Consider the following 13739-nt stretch of genomic DNA (forward strand, 5'->3'; position numbering starts at 1 on the left):
TTACATTCTTGATATGCAAAGTGAATGTTTTTTCTTCCAACTCACATTCAATTCCAAAGTGTTCCATGTTTAATTGACGCAGGCAAGATCAGCCAAATGGCCTCCGCCTGTGTAAAATTTCCTTGTAACAGCACATTTAAATTATGCACATGCAGAAAGTAGTTTGTTTGCCACTGATATAGGCATGGACAGAATGAGGGACATCCCATTGGAGAAAGGATTTAGTTCACCACATAATATCTAGGCTGTGAGCTGCAACCTGGATTGAAAGATCTGTTAGGATGGAGCAGAGGCCTCAGATGTTTGAGGTACCCACATTGAGGGATGGCGGAGAAAGTTTTTTGCGTGGGCGTAGGCTGAGTAGATGTGGGAGAGGATGAGATGAAAGGTAAATTACGAGGGGCAGGACGAGTGGGGGGGGGGGAGTTTGAAGAGGATGGCTTCAGGGGGATGCAGAAAGAGGGGACATGAAGTGGAGGGATGCTGAAGAGTGGGACATGTGGAAGGACGTGGGCTTGGAGTCGATGTTTGAGAGAGTACTGACATGGAGGGGTATGACTGCAAAACATCGTGAATGGGATTTGATTGTTGTGTGCAGACAACCTCTGCACACACCTTCCCATGAGTCCTATATTTCACTTTCTGAGATGAGCATCGTGGGATGGGTGGATGGCATTTTTGTTCAAAGCACAGAGAAAGGTCGACCTGTACAACCTGAGGACGGATGACAGAAACAGCGTTTCCGTGAGACAGGTTTACAATATACGCCTGTGTTGAAGAAGCAGAACAAGAAGAATAGTAAAAATAAATCATAATGAAGAAGAACACGTGGAGTGCTGATGCCAGATAAAGAAGGGAAGATAAGCATTTCAATACGATTTTAAAGGAAGAAGCATTTTCTTTAATGACTGGATTGATGACAAACGAGCTTCCATTAAAATCACACCAAGTGGGTTGATTCAGCTGGTCATCCTTCTGAGGTCGGCAAAATGAGTACCAGCTTACTCGTAACATGGGCACTGAATTAGCGGCGCAGCCATGCGAATATAAAAAAAAATGATGTAACCAGCAGCCACAGGCTGCAGACGAAACAACATCTCTTCTCCCTGTGAAGGCTGGAGTGTCCCAAAGCAGTTTTTGAGGTCCAGTCCAATTCCTAATCTTCATGAATGATCTCTGACTCTGGAAAATCCTCTTTTGTGTGTTTCTTGGTAATCTCACTCTGTGCTGACATCCCTCTTTCTTCAGACAGGTAGCCTGCAGCATCTTCCCCCTCTCCAGACCTTAACAAAATCTCAAGAAGGCAAAACACTTTCAATATGTCTTTCAATCCTGACAAGTATTATACTCTCATTATCCCATTCCATAAGGTTTATCTGGTAACCCCCTCCCCCTCTCCTCCCCACCCCATCTACTTTTCTAACAATCTTCCTGAAGCTCATTCACTTCAAATCCTCGGTCTCACTGTCAGCCATGATCTTTCTTGCACAAGCCACATTTCAAAGTTGTCCTCAAAAGTCAGCTACTGACTCTGCATCCTTTGTCATACAAAGTCCTTCCTTGGCACACCTGAACTCCTCTCCATCATCCTTTCTTGAACACGTGCAATGAACATAAATATTAATATTGAACAAAAATATATTGAGAATGGCACTCAGTCGAGCTCATATTGTTGTGGGGCTGGGTATCGGTGGTGAGCACGACCCCGAGAGGGAGCAGTGGAGTCGGCTCCAACGAACACACCGGAATTTAGGTCGTGACCCTCGGATAAGTCCGGAAGGCACGGTCCCTGACAGGACCATGAATCGCCAATAATTCGACCGCGTGAAGTAGGGTTAATTGCCAACTTCAATATACCAAAGTGCCCACGCGGAAAAGCTTACCGGGGAATTCACACCCTCGACAAGCCTCGAGTGGAACGAGCCATTACCGTGTGTGGCCCGAGCTGATGTTTACCGAGGCCCATTGGTCCAAATGCACAATTACCGCAACAATGGCCTTCCTAATCCCCAATACGCACCGTGGAAAACCAATGGCAGAAATGACAAAGAATGAACTGGTACATTCAACAAGAGGGGAATTTAAAAACAATAATCGGGGTACGAGGGGATCACGTAAGGGCAGAGTTGCCCGAATAAAGAAGGGTATCAAATGTACAACAATTCCTTAAACAATTATACTTCGAGACAGGGCCCACGGACACACACACACACACACACACACACACACACACACACACACACACACACACACACACACACACACACACACACACACACACACACACACACACACACACAGAAAGAGATGGACTTTGAGGTCTTTATTTCCCCTCCAGCACGGAGGGAAGATGAGCTGAGGGAAGAGAATGTGCTGGCTACCTGGCCGCGTTCGCGAGGCTTGACGTCTGCACCTTCCCGGAGCACCAGTCGCCAAAGAATGGACCAGAGGAGGCGAGACGACATGATCTCCCGTGTTGAGATGGTCGACCGATTGTTGTCATGCATTAGACGAGACGCCTTGGATGCGCACGATGCAATCAGCCGCAGACCCAGACAGAAGCGCGCTCGAGCAGACGGGACGCAATCCTCAATCATCTTTCGTCGTCCTTTTGGGGCAAGGTCCACTCTCTCCTCGCCTGCTCCCATTGGGTGGATGGCGTGTCGCAGCACCGCCTTCCTGCGAAGGACTGCCCCGGCTCTGTTCTGCGCGTTGCCCATTGAGCAGAAAATGACACCTACCCTTATTTGGCACGCAGCCAGAATGAAACGCTTCGTGACCATTTTTGGTGCGACATCCACACTGCCTGGGTTATGGAATTCCGCCCATGCACATGCCGGCGCTCGCGCGAAGAATGCCGCAAGCTGAGTGTTGTTGTCGTTGGGGTAAAAATCCTATCTCTAAAATAACTGTGCATCGCACATACACTTAATTACCCAGTAAACATAGGATGGGACCTGATGTGGATTTTTTTTTAAACCCACCTTGTTGTGATCGTTGAAGGATTCTACCTGGCCGAATGTGGAATCCTATTTGACTTCAGGCAGAGTTTAACGTTTGTCCGATTTGGTTATAAAATCCTGCATAAAACCCATTGACACTGATAACTGATGTCCACACAAGTCCTTCCTTGTGAAACAATTTATTATTCTAATTATACACCATACACTTCTCACCCTCGTACAATGAACTGAAGAATCCCCATTGATTGCAATATTATTTGGTTCTATTTCATTTATTCTTACTTTTAGTTAATAGTTAGACGAACCTGATTCAATTCACTTCCACATTACATCAGAGTTTTATTCTAACTTGGTACTTGGTCAGTTCCAAGGAGCACAAGCCACTGAGATTCTAATACTTCCTCAGGTACTTGCACTGAAACAATTTTACATTTCAAAGCATTTTATACTTTCATGAGAAAGTGGTGGGGGCTATCAACCCAAACTGCAGACGTGTCCTTCAGACGAGAAGCCACTTCGTACATTTCGAGGAAAAGGTTCGCTGTTATCAGCTCAGGTCACTTTGCTCCAGACCAAGACATTTATCATCATTTAGGGCAAAAGTCTCTTGGCCAGAAAGGACAGCCAATTCAACTTGCAGGATAAAAGTTGCATTTATAAAACTACATTTGTTACAATTTAGAATACATTAATATAAAATTTTCCCCCACACTCCCCCGTTTTTTTTTTTTTTTAAGGAAAATTTGAATAATTTTTCTTGCAGATGATTACCATGTCCCGTTCCTGAAGGAGAAAAGATTTCCATTACTCAAGTTCAATCAACAATGGCAGCGAGTGCTCATATCAGAAAATTAGTGAGTTTCAATTTCATTTATGGCCTGTTCATCAGCATGTCACACATTGAAAACATGCTCCCCGAAGTCAGAAGATAAACCGGTCAGGGTGTGGATAGAGCAGCACCCAACGGGAAACACAATCGAAGCACTCCTTGAGCTGAGGAGAAGGTAGTTGTGGGCAAGTACAAGCTTGGGCCGGACACTGGGTTGAAGGAGCGCAGTGTGGAACTCCAGGCCTGTCATACATTGAAGCAACCACAGCAAGTTCATGATGTATTTGCAGAGCAGCATTCGAGAGTGTGGCTGAGAACATTCCTTCAGGCAGGCACCACACAACGCTGATGTTAAGACTTTGCTCAACCTTCTCCTCAATGGGTTTTTTCTTTCTTTTTTTCCACATTGCTCCATCTTATCTCCTCAGGAAGGGGTACAGTTTCATGATCACATTTTGAATGCTCAATCACCCAAATTTGTGTTCTCTCATCATCCAATCTTTGTGTGGAAGTTCTTTCCAAGCTTTATTTAGACCTTGGTTTTTCAAACCCGGGGCGCGACCCCAATTGGGGTCGCCGAGCAAATTTTGTGGGGTCTCTGGCATCCGCTTGCAGCGAAAAAATTGTCTATTTCGATCGGTGTTCGCTTTTACGGGATGTAATATAAACGGTTCGTTCAAAGTATGGGACCCGGCGCAACATGACGCTTGGAATGGGATCCAGCCGATGCGTGAGCTCGCTGAAGGGCTGTTCATTTTGGTGGGAAATTAGTGGTTTGATCCACGGCCTCTCAGATTCAGACTCTGACTCTATCATTAATGTCTATTCACGTCTCCACGTACGACTCGAGACCTTATTTGTGATGGCAGCACCGGCCACCAGCAAATCTCGAACGTTCTAAACAGGATTAATTTCTGGACCTTGGATTTTACTACGTGGTGGATAAAAGTGGGGCACAGAGGCCTCAGTGTGTGATTTGTTTCGAAGTGCTTTCTACAGAGTCTATGAAACAAAATGAGTTGCAGATGCATTTGACTGCAAAACATGCGCCTTATCAGGATAAGGAGAGAGCGTTCTTTGAGAGGAAACTTCTTGCACTCAAGAATACGCGTCTTGACAGAGGGTACATGCCATCAGACTAATTCTCGGGCATTAGAGGCCTCGTATCGAGTGTCGCTCCATGTTGCCAAGACTAAAACGCCTCACTCCATTGCAGAAGAACTCGTGCTGCCATGTGTAAAGGACATTGGTATCCCTGATGGTTGGGGAGGAAGCGGCGAAGAAACTGGCAGTTATACCCCTCTCTGACAACATCATCCAATGCAGAATTGAATAATATGAGTCTGGACGTAACTGCTCAGGTCGTACAGAAGATCAAGGAATCGCCATACAGTTGGACGAGTCCAACGATATCACATCGTACGCGCAACTCATCGTCTGGGTCCGCTTCATCAAGGCTGATAACTTTGTCGATGAGCTTCTGCTCATCAAACCATCGCAGGCCACCACCAAAGGCGAGGACATTTTGGGAAAGTAGAGCAGTTTTATCGTGACCATGATCTGGACTTCGGAAAGTTGCTCGGTTCTACAACAGACGGTGCGCCAGCAATGTTAGGAGTGCGTTCTGGATTCGAGGCTAAATTGCTTGAGGTGGCTCTTCAGACCTCCCGGGTACACTGCATGATTCACCGAGAAGCGCTCGCCTCTCGTACTTTGCCAGAATTCTTGCAGAGCGTGCTCTCAGAAGTCGTAAAAATGGTGAATACCTAAAATCGAGCGCCCTCAACACTAGGTTCTTCAGGCTATTCTGCCAGGAGATGGATGCTGACCATAAGAATTTACTATTCTACACTCAAGTCAGATGGTTATCTCGAGGAAACCTTCTTCTGCGCATTTACAAGCTCAAAGATGAACTGAAGGAGTTCCTACTCACACAAGGGAAAACAGCATGGGTAGCGTTGCTTGAGTCAGACTCTTGGCTGTCAGAACTGTGCTATCTCGTTGACATCTTTGAACATCTCAATGTCGTTAACAGCTCCCTCCAAGGCAAAGACGCCAACCTCATGATTTTTCACGACAAAATGAGCGGATTTCTGGCGACTCTAAAATTACTGGCAGACAAAGCAGCTGTTAAGCGCTTCAGCGTTTTCCCCCCTGTCTGGCGGAGCATCTAACAACCTGCCAGTACGATGATACTGAGCTCGACAGTCTTTCTGGGGAGATAGCATGTCACCTTCGGTCACTCATTGAACAGTTTGAGCGCTATTTCCCTGAGCTGGATGTGCAGTCCTTTTCTGTGGTTCGGGACCCTTTCAAGGCTCCACTGGACTCGATTGCTGATGAAAATGGTACAGCACAGGAAGAGCTTGTAAAGCTCCAGCAGGAATCGGGAGCACAGGCTCTTGTGCGAATGAATTAGTTGTCGACATTCTGGTGCAAAATGCCTCCGTCGTACCCGACCCTGTCACGGCATGCCATTAAGGTTCTCATGCCATATCCTTCATCATACTTTTGTGAGCAGTCCTTCTCCACCATGGTGGTGATTAAAACAAAGTACAGAAATCGCCGAGAAATGGAGAATGATATGATCCTGGCATTGTCATCTACTTCTCCACGAATAGAGAAGTTGGTTTCTGAAAAACAGGCTCATCCTTCTCACTGATATATCTAAATGTCATTCAGACTAAACTTCTGAAACATTCAACTGTACTATTTGGATACCGTCATCTATTCTCTGTTTACTCGTCTATGAAAACATGACGATGGTGAATGAAGTAAACAGTAAATGTTCTTGTGTCATATGAAATCTTATCTTATATATTATGAATTGAGTTTTGAATCTTTTGGGTCGCGCGATGTAGAGAGGTTCTGAAATTGGGTCGCCACTAAAAAAAGTTTGAAAATCACTGATTTAGACGAAATCGTACATTTCATAGTTTAACTGCGTTCAACACTCCGAAACAAACAAAACCAAAGTTAACATCAATTATTCAAAACATTCATCTCATTTGCTATTTCCATGTAAAAGCAAACAGTCTTTATCAGGGTTCCAATTTGCGATCAATAATTCTTTTCGCAAAAATATTCCATCATTTATCCCAAAATATGAAAGTAATCTATTTCTTCAAGAACCGAATCCAAATCGATTTTGCAGTTACCATTTTAACATTCACATCTGCTAAACAATTTACAGTTCCAGAGCAACTGCCAATTTTATCATCTTGATTCAATTCTCAGTAATTTTCCTTGTCCTCAATTAACAGATTAACAAGGGGTTTTTTTTAATGAGCTTAGTCTGAAAGTAACTTACACAGTTACCGCACAACCCCCAATTTGAGAGTTCCACTCCGCTTAGCCATCCTGACATCGAGTTGCTGAGCTGCAGAGCGTCCTTGGCTGCAGAGCGTAAAATATCTCAAAAATAATGTTTAACCAATCCCTCTAAAACAACACTCTGAATTCCATCGACATTTTAAATCTCTGACATTTTCCATCTATCCACTTCTCTCTCACCAAAACAGCAAACATGCTGCCATTTTTCCCACTCACATACACAAACCATCTATCACTTCCTCTGACCTTCTCAATTATGAATCCATTTTCCTTTATCAAAACAAATAAATCATTTTAAACAGGTGTACAAAAATTGTCAAATCACTTGTCAAATCTGTCATCAGGTGAATATCCTTTAAATTGCAGCTCAAACACTCTGTCTACACATGCAGCTAGACCCTCCCCAATCGTTATCCCAGTCTTTGAGAAAGCATCTTAAACTTCAGACTAATAAACATCCAATCTCTCTTAAACAACTTTTTGGTCAAAACAATAAAATATTTCCTTTTAAAATCCATAAATCAAAAATAAAATCTTCAGCATCTATCCAATTAAATCATGAATTTACCTTGACTGAATCAATCAAAGGGTTACACTGGGTTGTTTGCCATTGCCTTCCCAGCACAAGTTCAGGCAACCTCAACATTCACAGACGAATAAAACAATATGCCTATTTCAACGTCCATCCGAGGGAATCATCAATTTTCTGTGAATCGCCCCATGTGCTCAACATCATCAAATCATTAAAAATCATTCCAAATCACGTTTCTACATTTAAATCACATCTTTTAAGTACAATGGTTACAACTCAGATCAAATCTTCGAAACATTTCTGACACATCCTCAGAGCTTGCCCTGCACTTAAACCTGCTGGGTTGTGTAATTACAAATCATCACAATGACAGCGAGAGCTCAACTCCCAAGACTTCACATTCCGAATACAGTATATCCACATTCACAATTGTTATTTCAATTTATTCAAAATCCCTATGGTTTTTAAAATAAAACTTCAACACTTTTTCCGAAATGGACTACTTTAAACAGAATCAGTAGAGAGGGTGCGCCACAAACACCAAGTAACAAGGAACAGAAAGTTCTCTCCACATCCGGTGGGAAGAAAAAAAGAAAAACTCTGACAGGCAAAACCCACAGTTTAGCATTACTCTGTCATGGCTTCAACACACACACTTAACAGCATTGCATCTCATAGACTCGCGTGTGATCATGTGACAAATACCAATCACATTTCTATCTCATTTTAAAGTCATTGCCAACGGCATGCACATTTCGACACAATAGCCGCCATCCTCTTGAATCTGCATATGTATCTAATTTCACACTTAAAGCTAAGACTGAAACACAGACTCAGACTCAGTGGCAAGACATGCCACCCCCCACAGATCCAGTGGAGGGGGTGAGCTGCAGTGTCGCAGCTTGTGATCTTCGCGTGGAAATACAACGCCAAGAATGCATAACATGCCAACCCAAACAGACCCACAGCTTAATTCAGCACGAGTTAAAATATCGTCAAAATCCCAACAGAACACATTTCATTGCAGTGAATATTGGAGTCGCACAAGTTTCATTTTTTTACTCTCAACAACACATGCATCTCAATGCAAATCACCAACCACGCTCCCAGCCGGTCAATCGTCTCCTGTACGCTACAAAACGGTTCTTGCAAATCATTGCATTTACAAATCCGTAAAACCTCCACAAAATGTAATATAACAACCTCACCACCAACAAACTTCCAGTGAGTTCAATGAACAAAAAGTAACTCTTATAACTCAAAACAGGTAACTTTTAATATTTATCTATTTTAACCCTATCTCGGCGTCTCAGCTGTGTCCTCGGTCTCTCTCTCGCAGCCGGTCCGTATCAATGCAAACATGTGGCATGTCGCTTCATCATGCCCATGTAATTACTCGTCTGGCTCCTCATCGAGCCTCTTCTTGTCATCTGACTCCTCTTCTTCTCCAGCACTTTTCTAAAACTACAGTACTTATCGTTTACTTTAAAACAGACTCTCTCCGCCGGATCCTCTTCTTTCTATCAATAAAATTATCTGACAATGAACTTTTCTTTGCTCGAAATGCGTTACCTGCTGAGAGCGCTCTCCCTTACCTTCGCTCGAGCACTTGTCGTTCCTCCAGGCACTGCCTCCGGCAGATTAAGCACCTCCGGTCACGAGCACCACAGCAACGTCGGTTCGAATCCGATCACGGCACCAACTGATGTGGATTTTTTTTTAACCCACCTTGTTGTGATCGTTGAAGGATTCCACCTGGCCGATTGTGGAATCCTATTTAACTTCAGGCAGAGTTTAACGTTTTGTCCGATTTGGTAATAAAACCCATTGACACTGATAACTGATGTCCACACAAGTCCTTCCTTGTGAAACAATTTATTATTCTAATTATACACCATACACTTCTCACCCTCGTACAATGAACTTAAGAATCCCCATTGATTGCAATATTATTTGGTTCTATTTCATTAATTCTTACTTAAGTTAACAGTTAGACCAACCCGATTCAATTCGCTTCCACATTACATCAGAGTTTTATTCTAACTTGGTACTTGGTCAGTTTCAAGGAGCACAAGCCACTGAGATTCTAATACTTCCTCAGGTACTTGCACTGAAACAATTTTACATTTCAACGCATTTTATACTTTCATGAGAGAGTGGTGGGGGCTATCAACCCAGATTGCAGACGTGTCCTTAAGACGAGAAGACACTTCGTACATTTTGAGGCAAAGGTTCGCTGTTTTCAGCTCAGGTCACTCCGCTCCAGACCAAGACATTTATCATCATTTAGGGCAAAAGTCTCTTGGCCAGAAAGGATAGCCAATTCAACTTGCAGCATAAAAGTTACATTTACAAAACTCCATTTGTTACAATTTAGAATGCATTAATATAAATTTTTCTCCCCACAGACCCCACCGAGAAACACATACATTCCGATATAACTGATCTATTAGGACCTGAATGTTGGGTGCTCATGGCTGCCAGATTCGTATCAATAGCTCGACCAGGCTGAAAAGCTTACGTTTTGTATCACACTGACAGGCCGGATCTGAATGCGGACCTGAACCAAAATTGAATCGGCTTTTTTGATTTTTTGATTTTATTTTTTTTTGTACACCTTGTCGACGCTCGTATGAGGTCAGGTCAGGAATGGGAGCATCCGCCAGAGCAGTGCGTCGCTGCATCCACTTTCCACTGGTGCTCCAGGGACCTCCATTTGGAAATCCCCCAGGCAGATGCCCGGCCCATCCCCATCTCCTTGAAATGCCGATCAACCTGCTGCAAGCATGAGGCACGTGGTCGGCCCATTGGCCTGCAACACACATGAGACTCCCTCGCTGAGAGAATCTGGTGAGCAGGATCAGCGTCAGGAAAACGAACCACATGTCCATACAGCTGCAGCTGACGCTGACGGACTATGCATTTAACAAATCTCATTTGAGTCTCAGCAACCACTCGTTGAACACAGAGTCTGATCAGCGATAGCCAAGGATTCTCTGAAGAGACCTGGTACCAAAGGAATTAAGTATCCATCTCAGATCCTTTGTCAGAGTCCAAGTCTCGTATCCATAAAGCAAGACTGGAAGCATCAATGACCTGCAGACTCGACTTTTGTCCTCCCGCACAGGTACCGGCAGCGCCACACCCCATTATCCAGTGAATCCATGACTCGCCAGGCCCAACCCAGACGTCCATTGACCTCTGACTCGCAGCCGGCAGAGACATGAATATCTCTGCCAAGGTAAGTGAATCTCTTCACGACCTCAACATCTTCACCACAAACAGACACAGACAGGATAACAGCATCCAAGATGTCATTGAAAACTTGGATCTTAGTTTTGACCCAGGAAACCCGTAATTCCAGTGGCTCAGACTCCTCGTTCAGCACCACGAGGGCCCCCAAAAGGATATCTAAAGTCTCCGCAAAGATTACTGTATCATCTGCGAAATCAAGGTCAGAGATCTTGACATTTCCAAACGATGCACCGCAGCATGATCTTTCTGACATGCTCCCTAAAATCCAGTCCATACAAGTGCTGAAAAGTGTGGGGGCCAGTGCACACCCCTGAAAAACTCCAGTAACAACTGGAAATATGTCAGAGATGGTACCACCACAACTCACAGCACTCTCAGTACCAGAGGATAGTTCAGACATCAGATCGATCAGTTTTGGTGGCACCCCAAGAAGACAAGGTTCCTCCAGAGGACATCCTGATTCACTGAATCGAACACTTTACAGAGATCAACATAGGCTGCAAGCAGCCCCTGCCGAAACTCTCGTCTGCGTTCGGTGAGGACCCAAAGAGCAAGGATATGGTCAACCGTTGACCTCTTTGGTGTAAAGCCTGACTGCTCTAGATGCTGGTGCTCAAGCAGATGGTGGCGAACCCTATCAAGAATTATCCGAGCAAAGACCTTGCCCGGCGCTGAGGGTAGTTGTTGCAATCACCCCTCGGTAGTTGTTGCAATCTTGGCGATCACCATTCCCAATCCAGAGAGGGACAACAAGGCCCCTCTTCCAGTCAGTTGGGATAATGCCTGTGTTCCAGGCAGAGCTCAGAACTGCATGCAACGACACGAATGCAGCATTTCCACCATCTTTGAGAAGTTCAGCATGGATGCCACAGATCCCTGGAGCTTTATGCCATTTCAACCGGTTCACCGCAGCCTGTGTTTGCACAAGCGAAGGTGGACCAGAGTTGATTGAAGGGTCACCAACAGGGATTGTAACACCCCTGATGTCCAACTCGACATCTGGTGGATCAACCTGGTACAACCGATCAAAGTAACCGGCCCAGCGGGCCTTCACTTCGGACTGCTCTGGCAAGAGCCTCCCACCCACTGCTCCAACTACAGTGCACCGAGGGATAAGCTTGGATGAACGCAATGCTCGAATTCCCCTGTAAGCAGGACTAGAATCCCTTGACCACAGGTGATGGTCTACCCCCTCAGATTCCTCGGACATCGGCCTCCTTGTCCGCCCTTAGCACACATAAAGTTTTACAGCTCAGCTCTGCCATTCAGCCTGACCCTGTGACTCTGTTCAATGGTATACAGTGTCCCTTGAGAGACAAAATGCTTCTTTGCCCGATGGTGAGTTCCAAGATATCCACCGGCAACATCAAGGACGGTGGTCTTGAAGGCACTCCACAACTCTTCAGGACCTCCAAAAGCACCCAGACTCCTCAAATCTCCACTCAGCTTGTTCGCAAGCTCCTCAGCTACCCTCTCATCCTTGAGCTTGCCAATAACCAGCCAAGGCTGGGATGGTACCATTCTCCTGGATGTAATGTGCAACTTCAGAGTTGCTACAACAAGCCGGTGTGTAGTATTAAGGAACTGAGCACTCCGGTCGACCCTGCAGTTCTGGATCATCCTCCAGCGACCATCAACGAAGACATGGTCAATCTCCTTTGCCACACCGACAGCGTTGGAATACCAAGTTCAGCAATGAGCTTGTGGGTGCTGAAACCATGAACTGGCCACCCTAAGTCCATGACTTCTTGCAAAGTCAAGGAACTTAGTGCTATTCTGGTTCATAGTTCCTGACCCATGGGGACCAACACATGTCTCATAACCATCCCCATCAGTTCCAGTCGATGCATTGAAATCCCCCAAGACAAGAAGTGTATCTCGTCTGGGGCGCTGATAAACCACAGACTCGAGCGTGGCGCAGAAAGCATCCTTCACGGTGAGATCACTCGCCTCAGTCGGAGCATAAACAGAGACCAAGGATATGACACTTAAGGAGTGACAAATCCTCAGTCTCATAATACGCTCATTGACTGGTCTTACCTCAATTAGTGTTGGAGTCATCTCATTTGACACTGCTGCAGCAACTCCTTGAGAATGGTAACTATCAGAGTGACCAGACCAATAGTAGGTTTTACCACCCACCATGATCTCACCGCAATCCGGTCTCCGAACATTAGAGAGTGCTGCAATACCGATGTCCAAACGCTTGAGCTCAGATGATAACAGAGACACGTGCTCATCCTCTCTTTGGGTGAGGACGTTCCAGGCACCCACCTGAAGGGATCGCCTCAGGTTAACCCAAGGAAGGGACCGCCGTCTGGTGGACGACACTTCAGCACCACTCCGACACTCTCTCCCGCAATCTGACCCGGGAATGTTACCCATGGTTTCCCTCCTATCATCCAAGATTGGGGGTCCCGAAGGCTTTGCCCCAATCCCGTCATCCGGGGAGCTGCCCTGTGAAGGGAAGCTGCACAGGAGGTACTCGCACGGAGCGGGTTTTCAGATCTCTGCATTTTTGTGTTTTGTGGAATGAAGAGTTTATGTTGGCCGGAGTGCAAATCCTGCCACGAACCTCCTTATAAGAAGTAACCCAACTGCAGGAGGATGTCCGCAGACACAGTTGGGCACGAGATATGGATGGCCCTTGGCTCACAAGGAGCTCCTCCACCCTTTGACAGGTTTTGTTTTTAATCCTGCTGGTTGTCCATATCATACACCCTCCTCACGAAAAAACCTGGTGGGGGAGAAGGTTGAGTCGCCGACGAAAGTCCGAGTCTTCAGGTCGTTGGTGCTTCCAGTCTTGCTCTATGGATGCGAGACTTGG

At 45.4% G+C, this 13739-nt stretch overlaps 1 protein-coding gene and 1 pseudogene across 2 annotated transcripts in view; both read left to right on the top strand.

Moving 5' to 3' along the window:
- Positions 1-13739, top strand: part of LOC147021195 (uncharacterized) — a 103944-nt gene that overhangs the window by 70317 nt on the left and 19888 nt on the right. The gene's annotated exons all lie outside the window — the stretch shown is intronic.
- The window catches only part of LOC147021196 (uncharacterized), an 86936-nt pseudogene that overhangs the window by 4325 nt on the left and 68872 nt on the right, over positions 1-13739 (top strand). The gene's annotated exons all lie outside the window — the stretch shown is intronic.

This window comes from Eptatretus burgeri, chromosome 8 (assembly GCF_056783735.1).
Source record: "Eptatretus burgeri isolate ZD-2024b chromosome 8, Ebu_testis_v1, whole genome shotgun sequence".
NCBI lineage: Eukaryota > Metazoa > Chordata > Myxini > Myxiniformes > Myxinidae > Eptatretus > Eptatretus burgeri.